We start from the raw sequence: 14,410 nt of genomic DNA, 5'->3' as shown, positions 1-14,410 counted from the left end.
ACAAAGTCTTTAATACAAAAAATAATCGCTGTCGTAGCTAGTCAATTTCAAGGACAGAAGGAACCTTACCACGAAATCGAGTCAATTTCAAGGACCTTACTTGTAACAGTCCTTCTGTCCTTGAGACTGGCTCCATTTAGTTGTAAAATCCATTCCCTGCAATCTCTGTGAAATTCAACAGCCTGCCGGTTACGTGGTCATGAATTTTCTAACAATCAATGACTCAGTCATGAGTTCCCAGAGCTCAGTCCATAAATAACAATGAAAGTAAACATTTATTACACCCCCTGGGAGGGAGGGCAGAACGAGTGTCCCTAGTGTACAGCTGGGAAACTGAGGTACAGACAGGCTAAGTGACTTGGCCAAGGTCACACAGTGCAGCTGGAGCACAGCAGAGGTTTGAGCCTGCCCTTCCTGAGTGTCCAGCTAGCCCCCTAACCACTTGGCCACACTGCTAGCGAGGGGCTGCTTGTGATTAGCTGTGACATATTTCACTCTGTTCCCCATTCCCACATATCTATGGGGCGTCACCATGCCGGAGAGCCAGATGCTCCCTAGAAGTGGGAGGGGTCACCAGCGCGCAAACCGTGACCCCGCCCCCTGTTCTGCCCCTTCCCCCTTAGGTTCCACCCTTGCTTCTCCTCTTCCCCGAGGCCCCTCCCCTGCCCCGCCTCTTCCCCATAAGCCCCGCCCCTTCCCCTGAGGCCCTGCTCTCACTCCGCCCCTTTCTCCAAGGCCACACCCCCACCTGCTCCTCTCTTGCCCCTTCCTCCCCATTGCTCACCCTTAAGGCAGGTAGAGGGTGGCGTGTGTGGAAGGGGAATATGAACTTGTGGTCATTGCACCCGTCTCAGCTACGGCGGCTGGAATTTACACCAGACAAGGACCTCCCCTTCTGCTCCCCAGGCCTCAGCTGTACCCCTCCTTTTGTGTCCATGTTGGTGGTAGCTCCGTGGGCCAGCGAGCTGCCTTGCACAGTGGGTCTGGAGCACGACGGGACCCACATCTCAACGCGGCGTCTCTCCGCGCTACCCCAGTTGGAATAAGCAGCACGGTGAGCCGAAGACGGGCCTGAGACAGCTCAGCTGTGACTAGCGAGCGCCGGAGTGGTGCAATTATACCTCATTTCCCATTGAACGACCAACGTGTCACCTCGAGCGGCTTTTCTGCTTTTCGCCCCCCCTCCCCCCCCCCCCCGCAGCTTGCTGAGCGCAGCAATTAACATTTAAACCTGCCTGTCTGTCTCAGGATAATCAACCCATCGCAGCCGCCGCGGCACCAGGGCCCTTCGCCAGGCTGGATGAAGTGCAATTTCAATCACCGTTCATCCTCCAAGGGCCCTTCGCCATCATTACCGAAGGCATTTTTAATGCCAGCTTGAAAGGATTTTGCTAAAAGAGCCATGGGGGGGGGGGGGTGCCTCTTGAAAAAGTTTTGCAGCATTGCATGCTGGGACTTCTGCTAACTCCGAGCTCCACCTTGTGGAATTCAGCTGCGGATTGACGGTGTTCCAGGACCAACCGAATCGAACAGCAGATCGAGGGACGTGATCGTTCCCCTCTATTCGGCCTCATCTGGAGTACTGTGTCCAGTTTTGGGCCCCACACTACAAGAAGGATGTGGAAAAATTGGAAAGAGTCCAGCGGAGGGCAACAAAAATGATGAGGGGGCTGGAGCACATGACTTATGAGGAGAGGCTGAGGGAACTGGGATTGTTTCGTCTGCAGAAGAGAAGAATGAGGGGGGATTTGATAGCTGCTTTCAACTACCTGAAGGGGGGGTTCCAAAGAGGATGGATCTAGACTGTTCTCAGTGGTAGCAGATGACAGAACCAGGAGTAATGGTCTCAAGTTGCCATGGGGGAGGTTTAGGTTGGATATCAGGAAAAACTTTTTCGCTAGGAGGGTGGTGAAGCACTGGAATGGGTTCCCTAGGGAGGTGGTGGAATCTCCTTCCTTGGAGGTTTTTAAGGCCCGGCTTGACAAAGCCCTGGCTGGGATGATTGAGTTGGGAACTGGTCCTGCGTTGAGCAGGGGGTTGGACTAGATGACCTCCTGAGGTCCCTTCCAACCCTGATATTCTATGAACGGATCTGATTGGCTTTTAGAGTGCGGCTCAAGTCGCTGCTTTAAGTAAACCTTATTTTAAAAGTCACAGTGGCTGCCTGTGCTACCCTCCATCCCATCAGCACCTGGGTTTAATGAGTCGAAACAACAGGACTTGAGCTCAAGTTACCCCAGTTTAGATCCCGGGTTTCCAGCAGCTCAAAGTGCCGGGCACGGTCTGATCCCAGGTGCTTACTTAGCTCATTCCTAAATCCAGCCCAGGTGAGCAAGAGAAACCGGAAGAAAACCCATCTCTATAGCCCAGGGCTTTGCAAAAGAGAATAACGGGGCAGATTGTACCAAGAAGAGATGGGAATAAATCTTACAACGCCCCAGAAAGACAGCATCGCCTGCAACACAGAGCCCCCTGCTGGCTGAAGAATTGGGGTCTGCACTGTCTCAGAGAAGAGAGCGCCCCCTACTGAGACCCCACCCTGCCCTCTGCAACACAATGCCCCTTAGCATCACACTGGGACGTTCAGGTCAGCATTAAGTCTGATAGGAGAGGGCCCCTACTCAGCCACTCCCAGCACCCCCCCAGCGCTGCATTGGGGTCAGCACGGTCTCCAAAGGAAGATCGCACGTTGGAGCACAGCGCCCCCTAGCAGCACAGACTTCCATCTCTTCTGGAATCAGACACGTTTTTCACTCCTTTAGCAAAACCTTCGCACGTCACTCCGAGGGCCGTTCGTTCTGGCACGGCTCACAGCAGGTTTGGATTCTCCTTGAAGGTGTGAATTCAATTATTTCCACTGCACGGGGGAGTTGGAGAGACACAAGTGCCGTGTAGCCAACGTCAACCGTGCAAACGAGCTGACTGGCCTGGCTCTGCATCACTAATAGAAAAATCACACATCGTGCGAGTGCCCCACTGCAATGTGTGAGGCCCTGTGACGCGCCGGTTTTGACAATCACCTCGCTTCTTCTCAGCACTCGCCGTCCCGTGAAATGAACCGTCCCTGAGCGAGCTCCGTTCCCCGCAGAGATCCCAGCGTGTCTCTAATTCCCCAGGCCACCGTTCTGGACACTGTGTCTATCTCTGCAATGAACTGAGTCCCAGAATCCAAGTCCCAAAGGGCCCATTGTGATCATCCTGTCTGCCCTCCTGGAGAACCCAGACAGAGACCTGCTCCAAAGTCATTCCTAGGTGTGGCGAGGCGACGACTCACCGGCGCGGCGCCTCCTGCTGGTCGTCCAGGGAATTAGCTTTTCCAGCCTTTGGAGCGCCCTCTGCAGCTGGGGTCTCGCCTGCCGCTGGCCCCATGTCCCTCCCGGACCCCTTTATCTTGGGGTGCTGCCCCCTGGCAGTACCCCCACGGATCTGGGTCTCCCCTCCTGGGGGAACCCCCAACCCTCTATCCCCACCTCGCTTCAGTCTATGGCTACTGCCAGTCTCCATCTAGCCCCCGCTCCCTGGGGCAGAAAACCACTCATCATCGGCAAAGGGGGGGTTGGACCTGCTGCCTTTGCCTAACCCCTGGGCTGCAGCCTCTGCAACCCGAGTACCTGGAGTGCTGGAGAATCCCCCCCCCCCCACCCGTGGGAAGTTGTTCCGATGGTTAATGACGCTCACGCTTCAAAAGTGACCCCTTATTTCCAGTCTGAATTCGTCCAGCTTCAACTCCCCACCGTGGGCTCGTGTTAGACCCGTCGCTGCTCGACTGCAGAGCCCTTTATGAAATAGGTGCGCTCCGGGGCGGTACTTATAGACTGGGATCAAGTCAGCCCTTCCCCATCTCTGTGTTCAGCTGACTAGAGTGAGCCCTTTGAGTCTCTCGCTACAAGGCAGGTTTCTAAGCCGTTGATCAGCTCTTCTCTGACCCCTCTGCAATTTACCAACATCCGTCTTGAATGGTGGGCACCAGAGCTGGACACAGGATCCCAGCAGCGGTCACACCAGGGCCAGATACAGAGTAAAATCACCTCTCGGCTCCTACTCCAGATCTCCCTGTTTATGCACCCCAGGCATCGGATCGCATTAGTGGTGTTGGCCATAGCGTCAAACTGGGGGCTCACGTTCAGCTGATTTGCCACCATTTTCGGAGTCCCCGCTTCCCAGGATAGAGCCCCCAACCTGCTTTGTTCCTACGTGTAGACCTTAACATGCAGCTGTACGGAAACGCCGAGTGTTCGCTTGCCCCCCGTTTACCAAGTGACGCCGACCTCTCTGAATCACTGACCTGTGCCCTTCGGTATTTATCACTCCCCAGTTTTTGTGTCAGCTGCAAACTTTATCCGGGAGGATTTGGGTTTTTTTTCCAGATCATTGATAAAAATGTGAACTAGAGCAGGGCTAACAACCGATCCCTGGGGGACCCCGCAGGCAACACGCCCGCGTTGGGGTGAGACTTTTTGAGACTATCCGTTAGCCTCCACGCCCAGAGGGAATAATGCCACCCTGTTCTCTAGCCCAGAGCGACTCTCAGCCAGCGTAACACAGGAGGGTTTATTGAGCATCTGAACCCAGCACAGGAAACTCTCAGGGCCTCAGGCCTGGCCTCCCTCAGCACGGGACATCTAAGTCTCCCCTGCATCCAGGTGGGCTCTGCCTGCTCTTCCTCTCCAGCCCAGAGACCCTGCGCTTTCCAGCTGGGCATCCGATATCACCGGCCCCAACAGCTCCTCCCCTGTCCTTTGTCTTCCTTCGTAAACAGGTCGCTGGGGCCCTCTCGCCTCTGTCCTTTGTTCCCCTCTGGCTGGAACTGGTTGGTCAGGTCATCGGGGTCCTCTCTCCTCAGCCTTTGTCCTCCCACTGGCCAGAACCAGCTGATGGCCAACCTGGGGTGGGCCTCTTAGTCTCCAGGTCACCAGTTGTTAGGGTCCCCCATCTCCAGGTCGTTGCCGCTAGGCGAGGTCGCACCTGGTCCTCTGCAACCACAAACCCTCTCCCACCACCTCGTTAAACATGCAGCACACGGGGAAACTGAGGCGCGCACACACTATTCATGTAAAACACTACAAAAATCCCCAACGTCGTCACAACTTTCCCCATCACTCGGCCTAGACGGGTTCAGCTGGGCCTTGATAGCCCTGTTGTTGGGGTCTGATTCCCCCAGGGCAAATGCCCCAGCCCCTTGGCAGGCCCTGACGTGGGCAGAGCTCGGCTGGACCCAGTGAGGGAACAACTGAGGTCAGGGCACCGGGACCCACCTCACCTCAGTGGGTCCGAGGACACGTACCACAAACCTCTCAGCAGCATGAGCAGGGTTCTCATCCCCAGGGTCGGGGCTGGGTTCAGCTTTTCTCCTTCCTTGCCTGCTCAGTTTCCCAGCTGCCGGATGACCGCTCCTTGCCGGGGACAGATCCGCCCCCGCCCCGCACTCTCCAAAGCACTTGCAGCTCCTGGAGATGCTCTTCATCAGGCTGCTGAGAGCTGCAAGGAGGCAGCGGGGGCCCGGGGAGCAGGAGGGGGCCAGGGGAGAACTGGGAGCTCCGTGCCCCGGCGTTGAAATGCCCAGAGCAGCAGGTCTGGAGGAGAACTAGCCCTGGGTCGTGACGTAGCTCCCTGGGGCAGCACCAGGCTCTGTGGTGGAGGAAGCTGGGAGCCTGATGTCTGTTAGGGGGAGCCATTCAGTACAACGGGTGTGTGGGGGGGAACAACCTAGTGGCTTCGTTTATAAGGTCCGTGCAGCCGGGGGCAAGGCGTGGGAGAGGGGGTTGGGGGGGAGGTTTGTGGGCTTTGGGGCGCTGGGCAGTGGGGAGCTGGGCAGTCATGGGGCTGCGGGGCAGTCACTGGGTCGGGGGGTGCTGGCCATAGTGGGCCTGGGAGTCACTGGCCATAGAGGTCTAGTGGGGGGGCCCACAAACGTGTTTGGTGCCAGGCCAACCAAAGGTTAATCTGGCCCTGCCTGAGTCAGTGGCTCCCACCAGGGGCAGAGGGGGTTGGGGCGGTGGGGACCAGGGGGAAGGGGGTCGGGGTGGGGGGGGTCGGGGGAGGGGTTCAGGGTGGGGGGGTCGGTGGAGGGGGTCGGGGTGGTGGAGGCCGGGGCAGTGGGGGCCGATGGAGGGAGGCGGGGTGGTGGGGGCTGGGGAGGGGGTCATGGTGGGGGGGGGTTGGGGCCCCCCATTGCTGCCTCACTGCAGCGCAGGCTCCTTTGTCAATCCCGGCTCCGGTGCTGGGCAGCCCCTGATCCCGGGGCAGCCTCAGGGTGGCTCGGTAGCGGGCCGCTGCTGCAGACGCTTCCCAGGTTAGAGCCTTAAACGTCTTCGACTCCGGGCTGGTGTTTGTCCCGGCTCCTCTTGGGCGGGGGGGGACGGGGACTGGGCTATTTCCCACATCACAACCAAATGTACAGAGCTGTGCCAGTGCCCCTCACTCCCGACCCGCAGCCCCCTGCCAGCCCAGCCCTGGGCTCCCCCACAGCTCTGCCGGTGCCCCTCACTCCCGACCCGCAGCCCCCTGCTAGCCCAGCCCTGGGCTCCCCCCACAGCACTGCCAGTGCCCCTGACTCCCGACCCTCAGCCCCCTGCCAGCCCAGCCCTGGGCTCCCCACCCCCAGCTCTGCCGGTGCCCCTCACTCCCGACCTGCAGCCCCCTGCTAGCCCAGCCCTGGGCTCCCCCACAGCTCTGCCAGTGCCCCTCACTCCCGACCTGCAGCCCCCTGCTCGCCCAGCCCTGGGCTCCCCCCCAGCTCTGCCGGTGCCCCTCACTCCCAGCCTACAACAAATTAGTTTCAACTCTTTCATCAGATTTCTGCCGCCACCAAACACCCTCCTCCCCCCACCCCCCGAACAATTCAGGGCCTTTGTTACCGAGTGGAGACAGCAGAAAATGCCTGGTCAATTCAATGTCTTTTATTGCGATAAATGGTGCTAATTTCGCAGCCATTGTCCATCCCCTGAAGAGATGGAGACAAATCCCACGGCTCCCTGCTGGGCCCTGAAAAACCAGCCCCCGGGTCTCATTACTCAGCCCCCACCACCCCCCTTCTGGCACCCAACATCCAGCTCTGAGTCCCTTATACCCCGACCCACCTGCCCCCACCTCCCGACGTCCACCACCCTGGTCCCAGAACCTGCCACCAGCCCCCTGATCAGAATTCTCTGCTCCCCAGGGCACTCTGGGGGCAGGGGGGAGATGCAGTAATTACGCTCCCAGCTTTGCTGTGGGGCCGGGGCGGGGGGTGAGTGGCAGGAGCCGGGCTCCATTCGCAGAGCGATAGCACAGCCCGGGCGGCTGGACGGTGAGAGATCGGGAACAACGGTACATACACCCACACGCCTGCACATGCACATGCACGGGCGTGTGCACACAACCCAGTGTCTGATTTACAGTCTGCTGCAGCGCAGGGAGTTTGGTCACCTCAGTCCTCAACCGCAGCCCCCGGGGTATCCTAGCTCTGGGCTCCCCCCAGCTCTGCCGGTGCCCCTCACTCCTGACCCGCAGCCCCCTGCTAGCCCAGCCCTGGGCTCCCCCCAGCTCTGCCGGTGCCCCTCACTCCTGGCCCCCCAGCCCCCTGCTAGCCCAGCCCTGGGCTCCCGTCCCAGCCCCCAGCCCCCTGCTAGCCCAGCCCTGGGCTCCCCCCAGCTCTGCCGGTGCCCCTCACTCCCGACCCGCAGCCCCATCCAGCCCAGCCCTGGGCTCCCCACCCCCAGCTCTGCTGATGCCCTGCTTAAACGTTCCTAAGGGCTTCATGGGTTCTATTCCCAGAATATCACGGCCACACGGCACATGCCAGCTGTAACATGGCACCTCCTGGCTACACAGCCCCCCCCCCCAACCACTACAATAAGGGTTCCCCCAGTTCCCCAGTCCGGCCAGCCAGGGGGCGCCTGGCTGTGTGCGGCTGGAGGGCCTCCATCAGCCCTTCGCCTGCAGCTGATCCATCGGCTCATGGGGGTGAAACCTGGGTGGGGCAGGAGAGGGGATGGCAGATGGGACCGTGCCTGGCCTGGGGTTCTCAGTAGGGGACAACCCTGTCCTGGGACGGCCTGGGAATGGACTAGCTGGACCTGGTCCCCCCCCGCCCTGCTTCCACCCCCTCCCTCAGCACCCCGGACAGCTCCCCATGAGCACCCCTGGCTCCCCCGTGCCCCTCCCCCCAGGGCACTGACCCGCCTTGCCTGTCCCACTCCCAGCTCCTGGGCCCGCATCTCCCAGATAACCCGCTCTGCTCCCCCCTGCCCCCGGGGTAGAGGAAGGGAGACTAGGGTGGGGAAATGGGGTATGGTGGGAGGGGCTGGGAGAGGCCTCTGTGTCCTGGCTGCCCTCACGGGAGTGTTCGGGGTGGGGGAGAGACATGGTCAGCTCCTTGGAGGGGAGAAATTCCCCCCAGGGTCAGGGGGCGGATGGGAGCTGGTGCCTGCTGGAGGGGAAAGGCCCCAGGTCCCATTGCCTGCCCCCTGAGCCAGCCAGTCCCTGCCCTGGGGCAGCCACCCAGGGTGCAAAGCCACAGAGGGGTGGGGTCGGGGCAGGCTTGGTGGGACCAGTCCCACATGTCAGGGCTCAGGAAGGGAGCACCACCTCCAGCCCCTGACTGACTTCAGCAGCCCACCCAGCCTCCCTGGGTTGGGGGGGGGGCACAACTAAAAAGTCTGGTGGGGGGGCCATGACCCTTCTCCCCCGTATCACCTGTGGTGGTGGTGGGGCATATCCCGCCTCGCCCTGGGCGCTAAAATGCCTAGTTACAGCTGTGCCCTGCGCTGGGCCTAGTGTCCCGTCCGCCCCCAAGCAATCACCGGCCACATATGTGCAAAAACCTGCAGAGCGGTTACACACACACACACACACACACACACACGGACGCAGAGCGGTTACGCACACAGAGCCACACACACACACGGACGCAGAGCGGTTACAGACACAGAGAGACCCACACCCGGATGCAGAGCGGTTACAAACACAGAGACACACACACATAGACGCAGAGCGGTTACACACACAGAGACACACACACACATGGACGCAGAGCGGTTACACACACACCCGGACGCAGAGCGGTTACACACACAGACACACACAGATGCAGAGCGCTTACACACACAGAGACACACACACACACCAGGACACACCACGGTTACACACACAGAGACACACACACACCCGGATGCAGAGCGGTTACACACACACACACCTGGACGCAGAGCGGTTACGCACACAGAGACACACACACACCCGGACTCAGAGCGGTTACGCACACAGAGACACACACACACCCGGACGCAGAGCAGTTACTCACACAGAGACACACACTCCCCCCCCCTGACGCAGAACGGTTACACACACAGACACACAGACACCCCCGGACGCAGAGCGGTTACACACCCAGAGACACACACCCACCCAGATGCAGAGCGGTTGCACACACACACACACACGGACGCGGAGTGGTTAGGCACACAGAGACACACACACACCCGGACGCAGAGCGGTTACACACACAGACACATGCACAGAGTGGTTACACACACACACACACACAGTGCTTACACAGTGGTTATACACACACAGACACACACAGATATTCAGACACACACAGCGGTTATATACACAGAGACTCAGACACACATGCACAGAGCGGTTACACACACACACACACACACAGATGCAGAGTGGTTACACAGAGAGAGAGAAACACTGACACAGTGTTTATATAGACAGAGTGGTTACACACACAGAGACACACACACAGACTCACAGACACACACACAGAGCGGTTACACACACAGCGGTTATACACACAGACACACAGGCACAGTACAGTTACACACACACACACAGAGCAGTTACACACACAGAGCAGTTACACACACACACAGTGATTATACACACAGAGACACACACACACTGAGCAGTTACACACTCGCAGAGCAGTTACACACAGACACGCACAGAGCAGTTATACACACAGACACACATGCACAGTGCAGTTACACACACACAGTGGTTATACACACAGACACACAGGGTGGGAGAGGCCAGTGTGGGGACAGCAGCCACGGGGCAGGGACCTTAGAAATACCAGGGAGGGAGGGGGGATGGCTGGATGGGGGAGGGGGGAAGACTAGAGGGAAGCAAAGGGATGGATGGATGTGGGGGGAGATGGATAGAGGGGGGGGAGGGATGGAAGAGGGGAAGGGATGGATAGAGGGAGGGAGGAGGAGGGATGGATGGAAGAGGGAGGGGGAGGGATGGGGGAGGGATGGAGGGTGGGGGATGGATGGAAGAGGGAGGGGGAGGGATAGGGGAGGGATGGAGGGTGGGGGAGGGAAGGATAGAGGGAGGGAGGGAGGGAAGAGGGAGGGGGAGGGAGAGAGGGAGAGAGGAGGAGGGATGGATGGGAGGGGAAGGGGATGGATGGATGTGGGGGGAGATGGATAGAGGGAGGGATGGAAGAGGGAGGGGGAGGGATAGAGGGAGAGAGGAGGAGGGATGGATGGGAGGGGAAGGGGATGGATGGATGTGGGGGGAGATGGATAGAGGGAGGGATGGAAGAGGGAGGGGGAGGGATAGAGGGAGAGAGGAGGAGGGATGGATGGGAGGGGAAGGGGATGGATGAATGGAAGAGGGAGAGGGAGGGATGGAGGGAGGGATGGAAGAGGGAGGGGGAGGCATAGAGGGAGGGAGCAGGCGGGATGGATGTGTGGGGAGATGGATAGAGGGAGGGAGAGGGAGGGGGAGGGATGGGAGTGTGGTGGGCTCGGGGCCTGGTGGAAGCCAGGGTGGGGCTGGAGGCGGGCAGCTGGGGTCAGTTGAAGGGTTCTGGTAGCAAGGGATGGGGGTTGGGTTGAGGGGCTCTGGTAGGAGGGACTGGTGGAGGTGGGGTGATGGGAGCAGTGGGGAGGGGCGGGGAGTTTGTTGTCAGGTTGAGGGGTTCTGGTAATGGGTTGGAGTTGAGGGGTTCTGGCGGCAGGGGATGGGGGTTGGGTGTGGGGTTGAGGGGTTCTGGTGGCAGGGGATGGAGGTTGGGTGTGGGGTTGAGGGGTTCTGGGGGCAGGGGATGGGGGCTGGGTGTGGGGTTGAGGGGTTCTGGCGGCAGGGGATGGGGGTTGGGTGTGGGGTTGAGGGGTTCTGGTAGCAGGGGATGGGGGTTAAGGTGGAGTTGAGGGGTTCTGGCAGCAGGGGATGGGGGTTGGGTGTGGGGTTGAGGGGTTCTGGCGGCAGGGGATGCGGGTTGGGTGTGGAGTTGAGGGGTTCTGGTGGCAGGGGATGGAGGTTGGGTGTGGAGTTGAGGGGTTCTGGCGGCAGGGGATGGGGGCTGGGTGTGGGGTTGAGGGGTTCTGGCGGCAGGGGATGGAGGTTGGGTGTGGGGTTGAGGGGTTCTGGTGGCAGGGGATGGGGGTTGGGTGTGGAGTTGAGGGGTTCTGGTGGCAGGGGATGGGGGTTGGGTGTGGGGTTGAGGGGTTCTGGCGGCAGGGGATGGGGGCTGGGTGTGGGGTTGAGGGGTTCTGGCGGCAGGGGAGGGGGCTGGGTGTGGGGTTGAGGGGTTCTGGTAGCAGGGGATGGGGGTTCGGTGTGGGGTTGAGGGGTTCTGGTGGCAGGGGCTGGAGGTTGGGTGTGGGGTTGAGGGGTTCTGGGGGCAGGGGATGGGGGTTAGGGGTGGGGTTGAGGGGTTCTGGCGGCAGGGGATGCGGGTTGGGGTGGGGTTGAGGGGTTCTGGCGGCAGGGGATGGGGGTTGGGAGTGGGGTTGAGGGGTTCCGGTGGCAGGGGATGGGGGTTGGGTGTGGGGTTGAGGGGTTCTGGTAGCAGGGGATGGAGGTTGGGTGTGGGGTTGAGGGGTTCTGGCGGCAGGGGATGGAGGTTGGGTGTGGAGTTGAGGGGTTCTGGCGGCAGGGGATGGGGGTTGGGTGTGGGGTTGAGGGGTTCTGGCGGCAGGGGATGGAGGTTGGGTGTGGAGTTGAGGGGTTCTGGTGGCAGGGGATGGGGGTTGGGTGTGGGGTTGAGGGGTTCTGGTGGCAGGGGCTGGGGGCTGGGTGTGGGGTTGAGGGGTTCTGGCGGGAGGGGATGGGGGCTGGGTGTGGGGTTGAGGGGTTCTGGCGGCAGGGGATGGGGGTTGGGTGTGGAGTTGAGGGGTTCTGGCGGCAGGGGATGGGGGTTGGGTGTGGAGTTGAGGGGTTCTGGCGACAGGGGATGGGGGTTGGGTGTGGGGTTGAGGGGTTCTGGCGACAGGGGATGGGGGTTGGGTGTGGGGTTGAGGGGTTCTGGCGGCAGGGGATGGAGGTTGGGTGTGGAGTTGAGGGGTTCTGGCGGCAGGGGCTGGGGGCTGGGTGTGGGGTTGAGGGGTTCTGGCGGCAGGGGATGGAGGTTGGGTGTGGGGTTGAGGGGTTCTGGCGGCAGGGGATGGGGGTTGGGTGTGGGGTTGAGGGGTTCTGGTGGCAGGGGATGGAGGTTGGGTTTGGAGTTGAGGGGTTCTGGTGGCAGGGGATGGGGGTTGGTTGTGGGGTTGAGGGGTTCTGGCGGCAGGGGATGGGGGTTGGGTGTGGAGTTGAGGGGTTCTGGTGGCAGGGGATGGGGGTTGGGTGTGGGGTTGAGGGGTTCTGGGGGCGGGGGATGGGGGTTGGGTGTGGGGTTGAGGGGTTCTGGCGGCGGGGGATGGGGGTTGGGTGTGGAGTTGAGGGGTTCTGGCGGCAGGGGATGGGGGTTGGGTGTGGGGTTGAGGGGTTCTGGCGGCAGGGGATGGAGGTTGGGTGTGGGGTTGAGGGGTTCTGGCGGCAGGGGATGGGGGTTGGGTGTGGGGTTGAGGGGTTCTGGCGGCAGGGGATGGAGGTTGGGTGTGGGGTTGAGGGGTTCTGGCGGCAGGGGATGGAGGTTGGGTGTGGGGTTGAGGGGTTCTGGCGGCAGGGGATGGGGGTTGGGTGTGGGGTTGAGGGGTTCTGGCGGCAGGGGATGGGGGCTGGGTGTGGGGTTGAGGGGTTCTGGCGGCAGGGGATGGAGGTTGGGTGTGGGGTTGAGGGGTTCTGGTGGCAGGGGATGGGGGTTGAGGTGGAGTTGAGGGGTTCTGGTGGCAGGGGATGGGGGTTGGGTGTGGGGTTGAGGGGTTCTGGTGGCAGGGGATGGGGGTTGGGTGTGGGGTTGAGGGGTTCTGGTGGCAGGGGATGGGGGTTGGGGTGGGGTTGAGGGGTTCTGGTGGCAGGGGATGGGGGTTGGGTGTGGGGTTGAGGGGTTCTGGTGGCAGGGGATGGGGGTGGAGGTGGGGTTGAGGGGTTCTGGTGGCAGGGGATGGGGGTTGGGTGTGGGGTTGAGGGGTTCTGGTGCCAGGGGATGGGGGTTGGGGTGGAGTTGAGGGGTTCTGGTGGCAGGGGATGGGGGTTGGGTGTGGGGTTGAGGGGTTCTGGTGCCAGGGGATGGGGGTTGGGGTGGGGTTGAGGGGTTCTGGTGCCAGGGGATGGAGGTTGGGTGTGGGGTTGAGGGGTTCTGGTGGCAGGGGATGGGGGTTGAGGTGGAGTTGAGGGGTTCTGGCGGCACGGGATGGGGGTTGGGTGTGGGGTTGAGGGTTCTGGCGGCAGGGGATGGGGGTTGGGTGTGGGGTTGAAGGGTTCTGGCGGCACGGGATGGGGGTTGGGTGTGGGGTTGAGGGGTTCTGGCGGCAGGGGATGGAGGTTGGGTGTGGGGTTGAGGGGTTCTGGCGGCAGGGGATGGGGGTTGGGTGTGGGGTTGAGGGGTTCTGGCGGCAGGGGATGGGGGTTGGGTGTGGGGTTGAGGGGTTCTGGCGGCAGGGGATGGGGGTTGGGTGTGGGGTTGAGGGGTTCTGGCGGCAGGGGTTGGGGGTTGAGGTGGAGTTGAGGGGTTCTGGCGGCAGGGGATGGGGGTTGAGGTGGAGTTGAGGGGTTCTGGCGGCAGGGGATGGGGGTTGGGTGTGGAGTTGAGGGGTTCTGGCGGCAGGGGATGGGGGTTGGGTGTGGGGTTGAGGGGTTCTGGCGGCAGGGGATGGGGGTTGGGTGTGGGGTTGAGGGGTTCTGGCGGCAGGGGATGGGGGATGGGTGTGGGGTTGAGGGGTTCTGGCGGCAGGGGATGGGGGTTGGGTGTGGGGTTGAGGGGTTCTGGCGGCAGGGGATGGAGGTTGGGTGTGGGGTTGAAGGGTTCTGGCAGCACGGGATGGGGGTTGGGTGTGGGGTTGAGGGGTTCTGGCGGCACGGGATGGGGGTTGGGTGTGGGGTTGAGGGGTTCTGGCGGCAGGGCATGGGGGCTGGTTGTGGGGTTGCGGGGTTCTGGTGGCAGGGGATGGGGGTTGGGGTGGGGTTCAGGGGTTCTGGTGGCAGGGGATGGAGGTTGGGGTGGAGTTGAGGGGTTCTGGTGGCAGGGGAATGGGGCTGGGTGTGGGGTTGAGGGGTTCTGGCGGCAGGGGATGGGGGTTGGGTGTGGAGT

Source organism: Emys orbicularis, chromosome 21, assembly GCF_028017835.1.
Source record: "Emys orbicularis isolate rEmyOrb1 chromosome 21, rEmyOrb1.hap1, whole genome shotgun sequence".
NCBI classification, from domain to species: domain Eukaryota; kingdom Metazoa; phylum Chordata; order Testudines; family Emydidae; genus Emys; species Emys orbicularis.
The sequence above is the reverse complement of the archived record's forward strand: the minus strand, read 5'-3'. Positions refer to the sequence as shown.